General features: G+C 36.0%; 1 long non-coding RNA gene across 1 annotated transcript; it reads right to left on the bottom strand.

The window, feature by feature from the left end:
- Positions 1-1,805: 1,805 nt before the first annotated feature.
- Positions 1,806-10,422, bottom strand: LOC148955999 (uncharacterized). Its single transcript, XR_016142140.1, has 3 exons — positions 10,304-10,422; positions 7,862-7,978; positions 1,806-2,384 (listed from the first exon to the last, which is right to left on the bottom strand). It is a non-coding gene; the product is annotated as an uncharacterized LOC148955999 (long non-coding RNA).
- Between the last annotated feature and the right edge of the window lie 398 nt (positions 10,423-10,820).

The raw sequence follows: 10,820 nt of genomic DNA, 5'->3' as shown, positions 1-10,820 counted from the left end.
AATACAAAATAAGTCTTATAAGAATACAACCACTAAGGCTATACCTTCTTTTTTAAGAAAATAAAAGTGAATTCTTGAACAGGCTTCTTTTGGCTACCGAACATAGATTTTCATATTCAGAATTTATTGTACAAAATACGCAATACAACACTCACTTACAATTAAGACATAATACATAATTTGATTGGCTCGTGGAAAGTGCAAGTACTCGAAATGTATGTTCCCTGCAGTTTAAGGCTTGATGGTCAGCTGGTACCGATACGGCTGTTCCTGCCCCCTCAAGCTCTCTTCTGCGCAAGTTTGTAAGTTCTTCTGCACGAACTTGTAAGGTTGTACAAGTTCGAAGAAACTTGTACCACCAATTTGAAGAAACTTGTACCACCTTTACTCAACGCAGCATAAAAAAATTCAAGAACAGTTACTGAACTTTTTAAGTCAATGGACTGGTAACTTGCTTTGACCTGGAAGTGATTATTTTATTTAGTATAAAAGCAGTTTGTTCTAATTTTGATAAGTTAGTAACTCTACTGATGATGATGACCGACTGTGTCATCGAAATATTTAGAGTCTTTGTTTTGAATTTTCGTTTCACTGTCTAATAAAAGGACCTATCTCTATTTGGAATTTTCATTGATTTTGTTATGTTTCTAAAAAGGAAATATTCAGGCATCAAAGACACAAATAGGGGAGGAGACTGCCCCCCTTCAGATATTTTGCCCTCTTACATGTTGAAAAAAAACTTTGGGAGGGGGGATGTTTAAAGGAAAAAATCTCGAAACTGAAGATGCCGTGAATATATGAGTCTGTTACCCAATGGCAGGTTAATGAAATCCCCCAATAAACCAAAACCATGAACAGTTGGTTTCTCATAATAATGGAAACATACATTGCAAACAAGGAAGTTTTTTTACACCAGCACACATGAAAGTTAGAGAATGAATCAAAACGGAAAATATGGTAAATAAATTTAATAGGAAATAGATGGGAAATGACTTTTGATGTAAAATCTGCTAAGACTGTTAATACAGTCTTACAGAATACCCAGGGAGTATTTTCTATACCCCCTACTATTTTTTTCTATTCTTATACTTTACTTTGTACTTCATTTTAGATATATACTACTTTATATTTTTAATGCATTTTTAAACTATTGGTTACTAAGGACTGTCAACTATTTTTTAGTGCATTCCAACTACTGTTGCAATCATGAAAACCTATTCAAGCAAAAGTAAGCCTTCAGCATGAAAAGATAAAGGTGATTTCGATTTCAGTTTCAATTTCCCAGTTTTTTAGTTTAGTGTTAAATTATCTCAATTACAACTTTTTTTCGTGATTAAAAGGAATATTGCTACAAGTCATGGTCATCCACAAACAAATCGGACATCTATCTGGATTTCCCAGAACTATTTAAAAAAAAACATGAGAAATTAAATATAAAAAATGTTTTCCACTGAAAAAAGGAACAATATTAAAACTTACAATAAACAAAAATGATTACTTATGAGGGCGGTTGCCCGTCCTCAAATCAGGAGAAAAGCAGGGTTAAGCTCTATCACAATTTATACGGATTATGTTGATGGACTTTGTCCTAAGGAGCACATCAAGGTAATGTGAGAGCAGGGAATCAAATGGGGAATTAAAGGTCCCCAAGACTTAAATAATGATGGTGATGATTGAAGCATCCTAGATGATCATGACGGCAAAATGAATGAACAATAAGCTCTCCAATAAGTGTGGGGGATAACCCCCCCCCACCCTCCTTCTAGGGCTATAATGAGAGAAAGGTTGAGATGGCTAAAGCACGTTCTGTGGATGAAGAATGACAGATTGCAAAAAATCGCCCTTTTCAGCAATTTGTCTAGCGGTAGATGGAAAGCAGGTATTCCGCAGTTATGGTTGGAGGATATAGTGAAGAAATATTTAAGTGAAATGGGAAGTTCCTGGGAAGTTGTAAAGAGGGATGCTTTGAATAGATTGGGATGGAGGAGGAGCATGCGCAGCTGTGTTAAACTCAGGCGGTTTAGTATTGCAAGAGCTGTTAGTGCGGCTTAGAGCTGTTAGAAGTACTTCAATAACAGACAGACAGCCAGTCGAGCACGTTTAATGATCTTTCAGCTAAAGCTCATACCCTTTTTATATTTAAGACACCCAATATTCCTCTATGATTATCCATGAGATAATACAAAAAAGTTGTCTCAATCTATGTATACTACCTTTTGTCCTAATTCGCCATAAGGGACTGGTGTTATAATGGGTGTTACTGAGTCTCTTTTTCTCTCCTATACAACATCCAACTGCTATTTCGGACTTACTTCTTTAGACGCTGTTTTGCTTTTTTTTTTCCAAGTTGCACTTCTTTCATAATACGGTGAGACTATCCGCAACTGAAAAAGTACATAATTTATGTAAATTAAACTGTCGCAGCTGGCTCATGAAAATACAAAAATCGACATTATCAGGGCAGCTAGGGCTCCACTAAAAAGTGGCTGAAGTAAAGTTCTACCAGTTAAACAGAGTTGTACCCTGTATATACCCCCGCAAGTTATATTTCAGTGTGTTGGGATTCACAGCCTAAAACCAAGCAGCTGAAGTTAATTAATTCAAGAGGGGAGTGTTCAAGGAAATCATAATTGATTTGTTTTGCTTACGCAGCATCCGCCATCTATACTAATAAAGCTGCCAAGGTGAGTAAAGCTAAATTTTTTTCTTACCCAACATCACCTCTTCAACTTTACTTTTTCCCAGTCCAAGTGACTAAGTTTTCTTAAGATTGAACCAAATACCAAGAAATCAGTTAATTTGCTTTAATTTATCTAGGATACTCTCTTTCCCATTTCGTCACATCGTCTCTCATAGCCTTTGCCGCATTTTTTAGGACAAAGTCTATCAAAATCACCCATAAATATCGGGATAAAACGCGACCATGCTTAACTACTAATTTACAGCAAAATACCCAACTAACCTGATTACCTACCTTTAACCACGACAATTTCATCAGCTTATCTAGCACAAAACATTTAAATATAATTATCTAGTACCCTATACAAGTATAGGACCTTCGCTTTAGCCAATCACTTTTTTTTAGCAAGAGCTTCAGTTCTTGACGGAAGGAAAAAACAATTTTACTAATTTAAAACAGTAAGGACTGGGTTTTGGAATTAGGACATCAGATATCATAGGTCTTGTGACTCAAGAGCTTCTCAAGTAATAATCTAAGAATAAAATTTGATTGACAAAATCTCTCCCCAACCCAAAGCAACACTGTTCTTCTCTTAAAACTGTATGTACGGCCTCTTTAAGTCCCAATTGCATCATTATAAGTAATTTGATTCCTACAGAAACCAAGTTGGTCCCCGTGTAATTACAATACTCACTCTGATTACCTTCCTTATAATTTGTTCTAGTTCTAGTTTGTTCTAGTTTGTTCAATGAATTCTTTTTGTAATCGTCAAACTTCAGAAACCTTGTACTTAAAAAACTCATTTAACACATTAATAGTACCTGAGGTGCAGTTATTTTTAATCCACGTTTTGCCAACTCTAATTCTTCCTCACAAAATAAATATTCCTTCACTTCGAACGTGTCACAAAGTTTTTCATATTTTTTTCTAGTATTTCCAGTAGCTTTAAGAGAGTTTAGGACTTTCTCAAAATGTTCTGCTCCTTTCTCTTTAACCCTTTATCTATCACTAATTTTAGCCATGTTTTCCTGTTTTTTTATTTATATTTATAAAAAGAATCATATAATTAGCTTTGACTCCAAAGCAAAGCTTTTCTGAGCCAAAAAACAAAACAAAGGAAGCAAACAAAAAAAATGAAAAAACAAACAGACAAACATAGAGACAGAGCAAGTATATAGAAAAGAAAAGGTAAAAATAAAGACGATAATATAAAACAAAAGGGAACAAAAAAATAAAATCATAGAAACAGAATTAAAAGAGGAGCAAAACTCACAGAGGAGAAAGGAGTGAAAAAGTGTGAGAGCTTATCGGGTAAAAGTCTGTGACGGGCATTGTGTGCAAGTCTAGGTTATCAAATAAAACTAGATTTGCACATCTCAGATCTACACTAAAGCGTATAAGGCGGCTTAGAACTAAACAGCAAGAAGTCCCTGGGACCTCCTGTTGAATGGAGGCTTTCTGCAATCTTGAGCACATCTTGATCACTCCATGGTTTTCAGCACTTGGCGATGTCTTTTTATCAACAGTGATATTCTTGCAAAGACAATCTCAAGCCTACTACCTCAGACTCATTATATAGTCATATCTACAAATATTATGTTACCATAGGGAGGCAGCCCATAACAGATAAATAAAAGAAAAGGTTCAGCCCGAAAACGCCTACCGAAACAGACCAAGCCCAGAATAATTGAACATTAATAAAAAACTCAGTCAGGGCTCAAGTTACAAAGGCCCATTATCTGCAACAGCAGACGTAAATTTCTCTGACACCCTTAAAACCCTGTCCGTCTAATAAACTTGATATTTATGAGCTGTTGGTTGTTTTTTTGCTTGACGTTTTCTTCGTAGTATATCAAACATAGATGTCTGTGTCCATATCATAGATCTTACTATGCCCCCATAAAAGTCGTATTAAACTGTTAGCAAGTCACAAATAAAAGAGCAAAGTACAGTTGCGAAGCAGATCCGTTGTTGTTTTCAATTATCATGCATTCAACGCCTGGTTGGTGTTTCTGTTAGTTGATTATTGATTCCTGAGTCATTTTCATAAATCTGAACCTGCCATTTTTTTATTAAGAGAAATTCTTACCAAAAAAAAATCTTAATTTTTTTTTAGGAACTGAGATCAGATATTATTTACCTTAATTTTACCAATTGCAACAATGAAATTAATTGTTCTTATTATTACATTCGAAAGATGTGAAGTGTCGCCAAACGCGATACCATGGAACGGGGTTACTTTGAACTAAAAATCGTGAAAAATTGAGGTTTTTTTGCGATATTTTTTTAAACTAGTATTTACTCAAAACTATTTTTGGCGTTTGGGAATACGTCACTCTGCACCGAATGGCAACTGTCCCAAACTGCTAGTCTTCATGTTGTTAGAGCTACACCTATCTAAAAATGGTGTTCAATAATACCTCACGAGGTGTTTAACTTTGAACACTCAAAACACTTCAACAGGTAACTTTGAACAGTTGATGAGTTCTTCTGGCGTAAGAATTCCAGTTAAAAAAAAACTCGTTTATTGGGAGAAAACATTACTTCTAAAATAAAAAGGCAAAAGAGAGCCAAATTAGTGCAGTGTCAGCTGACCAAAGTCATGATAAAATACAAATCTTGCGCCGTGAGTGAGTCGGGGGGCTGGAAGATCTCCCTGTACCTGGTCAGGATGGATTGATTTTGAGTCTTTCACCCTGGGAAAATAGAAGGATCCGTTCTTGTATTTTCGCTGGCAGATCAAGTTTAGCTAGCCGTAAGAGGAAGGAGCATCTACCTCCAAAACTATAAAATACTTGTAAATACGGCCCATGAAGAACTTCGCGATGAACCAATGTCCATACACGGAGGTTGGTGGGTAGTTTGAACCCACTGTGGCTACTGCCCCGCTCGACAGCATAGAGAGCCCAGCGCTCGCCGACTCATCAACTTCCATTTCAGACTTGCTCTCGCATCCTGTTCGGACGTCAGTCATGTCGGACTCACAACTTGAATGACTTGAATCCTCTGCGTCTCCAATACTTTTCCCTGGTGCGACGCTAAGACGTTTGTACGTGACGTTCCTCACAGATTTTTTTAATCTGCGGGCTTGCAGGACATCCAATAAAACTTTTCTGACGTTGTTCGCAACCTTGTGCGGAGTAGGCTGGGTCAAAAGTGGTTGGTCCTGGAGAATTCTGGAGCGTTACAAGCACTTGACAAAGCCATTTTTAAGATTTGCTTTTCCATTTGGGGCTAGAATTTCCAGGAGTAGCTTTAAAAGCTGGAGAAAATTATCTTTTCTTACCGTAGTTTCGTTTGGGTTGTCTATTTTGTAATCATCAAGCATCTTACTTCATGCTCTTTTCATTGGAGCGAAAAAAGCAACATCCATTGGTTGCAGTATATCTGTAGTGTTTGGGGGGAGGCATACAAAGCAAATGTTGTTTTCTCTGCAGACTTTCAACACTTTGGCGGAAAAGTGGGACAGATAGTCACCCAACAAAACTTTCACTCCTGCTCTCTTCTTCAGGTGAGGGAGTACCAACGACATAAACCACTCTTCAAAAACTTCGCTCTCAAACCATCCGGACTTAGATACAGCATACCAAGCTCTTTTAGGGCCTCCTGTACGCCATGAGCTAAACATACCCTCAGCTTTATAGGACACAAATGGTGGAAGCAATTCGCCTTCTGCATTTCCACATATCATTAGGGATATTGCTCCCTTTGTTTCATTCATAATTCTGGAGGGGTATTTGGCAACGATGAAACCAGAAGGAAATAAAACCAAAATTTTCAAAGGAATAATATGTACAACTCAAATAATTTTACACTTCCAGGTTTTTCCAAAAGAGACGGGGAAAATCCCACCAATTTTTATCTACAATTGTCAGCCGTCTTTGCACAGCAAGCTGTGAAAGACGACTGTTTCAAATTATTCATGAAAGCTCTATTAGAGCAAAGTAATACAGAAACTTCAATTTTGGTTGATGAGATTTACCCCACCACTCCCATTGATTGCTAACGGACTTCCATCAAAGAAGAAACAAAAGTAGGCCTGAAAGAATTAGGAAGTGGTCGAAAATGTAATCAGTAGTTAAAACCATGTTTAAAAGCCAAACTTGATTTGTGTTTTCCTGGGATCAACAGATTCACAATGGTTTCCTAAAGGTCTGAATAGCAGAGCACACTCTTTTGCTGTAATCTTTTTAGTGTAACTTACTCCACTTGCTTTGCTTAAGAGTCGGTTAAAAATAAAGTATTATTACACCAATTCAACGCAAATTTTAACAATTGGCCAGCACAGAACATTGAAATCCATATTCTAGAAAGACAAGGCTAACTTTGAACAAATGATCAAAGTTACCCCGAAAAAACAAAATACTTGCGGGAAACATTGAACACTGCCGCCATATTGAACATATGGAATTAGGAAGAGATTTTTACCAGAAAACCTAACCATTCGGCTCCTCAGCTATAGAAAAATGTCAAAATGAAAGTCCTAGTTTAGTTTATCTAAGTAAAAAAGGGTAACTTACTTTTAGCACTTTTTCAATTTTCTTAACTGCTCAAATTTTCTTGCAATTCACAAGATAAGATTTTGTCAGATGCTGGTTTCAAGAACTACCAACTGATTCAGACGCCATCTAGCAATAATCTAGTAATAAGTTCGAACGAGCAATTGTACCGTCGTGCGATAGAGAGCGCTTAATGTTTGTTACTGATTTTGTTCAAAGTTACCCCTGACGTTCAAAGTTACCCCTTTCTACGGTAATGGCGTTAACAGTTTTTTGTCGACATTAGCGCCAGTTTCCACTGCATTATGTAACCCATACTCTTGGCCAAACATCAACATTTTCACCCTAAAACAATCGTCATTTTGTTCTCCTTCCGCAAAGCTTAATTATTATGAGCTGTGGGTAATGACAGCCTGTTTCTTATACTTTCAACTCCCTCCCTCCCTCCTCAAGTACAATTTCCAACGTAAAGTTAATACACATTAGTTAATCTCAAGAATATGCATGTCTAAAGACCTTCAATTATCTAGTTTTGCAATCATCATAATAAACGAAATAAAATAATTCAGCAAATGAAACTCCGATGAATAACAGGTAAGCAAGGGCCAAAAACTCAAAATCTTTTTAATTCTCTTCTATAAAGTTTTCAAAAACAGATGAGAGAATTACCAAAACCAATTACCTTAATCTTGGCTACGGAACATTCAAAATTGGCATCAAATTTTCTTGAAATCCGGCTTTAAAACTGAATTGAAATTTGCCTGTCTTAAGAAACAGTCTCCATTGTTGTTCCCATTGCCTAAAAGACATTAATTTTAAACTCCCTAAATCCGTTGCAATGTTAATTTTCCTAGGCTATGAAAACAGATTTTGCTCTCTGACCCGACATTTCAGCAAAATAAATTTTTCCACAAGGGATCTTTGAAAAAGTATTTTAAATTTGGCTACTTTTTCTTATTTAATTCCCAGAAAAGAGAAGAAAAATCTAAAGTGAAACTTGATGGCTTTTTTGAAAAAAAAATCTGGAGCTTAAAAAATGGAAAATTTGAAAAATCGAAAGTACCATAAACAAAAAAAAAATAAATTAATTGAAAATTCCATTTTTAAAATTTATTCCTTCACCATTATTTTTAAGTTTTCACAATTTAGACTCTTGTTGGGCATGTATAAAAGTGATGAAGTCGAAACCAACTTCAAATTGTAGTTCTTTTTTTATTTAGTTCTTTTTTTTTAATCCGAGTCGTTAATTTTATATCTATTTATAAAACAAATTAAATTTTTACTTCATTTCTGCTGTTCTACATAACCTCACTTTACACCCCGGGCTGGAAATATACTCGAGGCTAAGACGAGTCAAACACATTTTTAATTTGAGTTTGACTGCTAAGAGAATCACATAAAAATGACTACGAGAAAAAAGATCAACAAAGGATGGCTTAATCTAAAACAAGTGCAGTAAGTGCAATAATTTATACGTAATATGATTGTTTGGATTAAGAGTTTTGTTTTGCATTTGATAAGTAGCGGTTTTAGGCCTCATAATCAAGGGGGAGGGGTACAACAAACTAGTTTAAAAATGTAAAATACATGTACTGCCCCCCTCCTATCAAGGCCTAAAACTGACAATGTATTTGATCAAAACAATGGGGGCAACTATGGCGTAAATAAAAAAGCAAAAACTATACGTTCCTACATGAAAATGGTTTTATTTGTCTTACTTTTTGCTTTTAGACTCTATTTTACACGTGGAGGCGTTGTGGGGATAATGTCCTGAAAAATTTTCAGCTGGGTCAGAACTGTCTGGAATATTTTTCCATGGGAGAGAAAAATATTCATGGGAAAAATTCATCATGGTGAAATTATCCATGGAAGCAGTTTTTAATCGGAAGGGGGAAGGGGTTATTTTTCGTTTGGATTAAGAACATTGTGTAGTATTTGATCAATATCAGCCTTAGACCTCACAATCTGGGAGGGAGGGGGAAAGGTAAACCCCAGAAGTACAAAAATAAAAAATTCAAGCGCTGCCCCCCTCCCTGTCCTGACCTAGTTTCGCCAATGTATTGCATTAAAACAATGAGGGTACCATTACTTAAATTAAAAAAAAATTGTAGGGGAGAAGATAGGAGTACTCATTTTGCAATGAGCAGCCTGTAATGGAAGGAACTAACCAACAACTAATTCAAGGGTAAATTAGGCTTATTTGGGTGGTACGCAACGTATAGTCAATGGGTAGCAAAGTGTGTAAATTACAAAACGACAAAATCATTTTCCTAAACATAATCATGCTTGAAACGGGTAAAGAGGGCAAAAAGTAAGCGAAGAGAGTGGGAGAGGATGAATGGACCTGAAAAATAGAGCGATTCGGCTCAATAGTAATCGAAGCTCTAAAGAGTAGAATTTTTATAACAATAGACACATAAAAAGTTGAGTTTTTATGCTGAATCTGTATATTCTGTTTAATATTAGGTTTTTCAACTTTTTCCTCAAACTTTTTTTGTTTTTATCCGAAGGGTCAAGTGCTATTATTATTGAGGACAGACCTATCAGGTGGCAGGAAGACCGGCGGTTCAGTCTGGCGCTGAACAAGAGGGAACTATACTTACAATTCAGCAGACCTAGATAAAAAAAATTAATAATTTTACTGGGAGAATGGTTATCTTCGTTATTTTTCTTATTTTTTGCCTCAGGTAGGTTTTGCATTGGAAGCGGTTGCAAAGGTGCTCTACTTTACTTCTGTGTTATATTATAGAAATATTTATTTTTAATCAGACTTAATGTTCAGAGTGCCTGATCCCAGTCAGAAAAGTAACAAATGACGCACGGCATTATCCCTGATATGAACAAATAAAATTTGACAAGAACGCAATTGACAACCATGATTGTAACAACAGAAGTCAACTAGATTCACTCAAGAACTTAGTTACTTTTTCAGCCCCCCCCCCTTTCTCTTTTGTACACATAAATGATTCTTGATAAGTATACTATTCTAAATATATTTTGCGCGCCAAAAAGTTTAGCTAGAGTGGTACTCCTTTAAATATGATTTACCGGAATAAACATGTCTTAATTAATTTCTTTTAAAAATACTTTTTTTTCTCACTGCCTGCTTCGACTACAAACTTACTTTTCGTATTTCAGGTCCTTTCTTCCAAGGGAAAGTTCAATTGCCAATGAATCTACAGATGATACGAGGGATTCGGTATCAGATGCAGGACTAGCTCTCATTGAGAAAGAGAAAAAATTCCGGAGGGTGTTGATTCAGGGAACATTCCAAATTTCAGCTGTTCAGTAAACCTTCCATTTTTCGTCCAAGAGCTTGCAGAATTTTTACTGCACAAATTTCAATGCAGATTAGCCTAGTTGTAATGGTACATACCTAGAGAAGGAAACATGTTCAGAAAACAATTCATACTTGATAATATACAGAAATAATTGTTGCTTATATCTTGCTTGTAGCCCTGCTATACATTACCCCCAGGCCCTTCCCCTTAATGTGCAAATACATAACTGAAATTCGTCCAGAGTACCAGTAAATTTAATCAGCTGTGACAACACAAGAACCAAAAAATCAAGGGATGGGTGGCAGAATGAGTTGGAAATATATAAATGGGGCTATATATTTGCAAATTAGGGGAGGGAGT

This window comes from Artemia sp. Qi Xiang Cuo, chromosome 1 (genome assembly GCF_049724085.1).
Source record: "Artemia sp. Qi Xiang Cuo chromosome 1, ASM4972408v1, whole genome shotgun sequence".
In the NCBI taxonomy this organism is placed as follows: Eukaryota; Metazoa; Arthropoda; class Branchiopoda; order Anostraca; family Artemiidae; genus Artemia; species Artemia sp. Qi Xiang Cuo.
The sequence above is the reverse complement of the archived record's forward strand: the minus strand, read 5'-3'. Positions and strand labels throughout refer to the sequence as shown.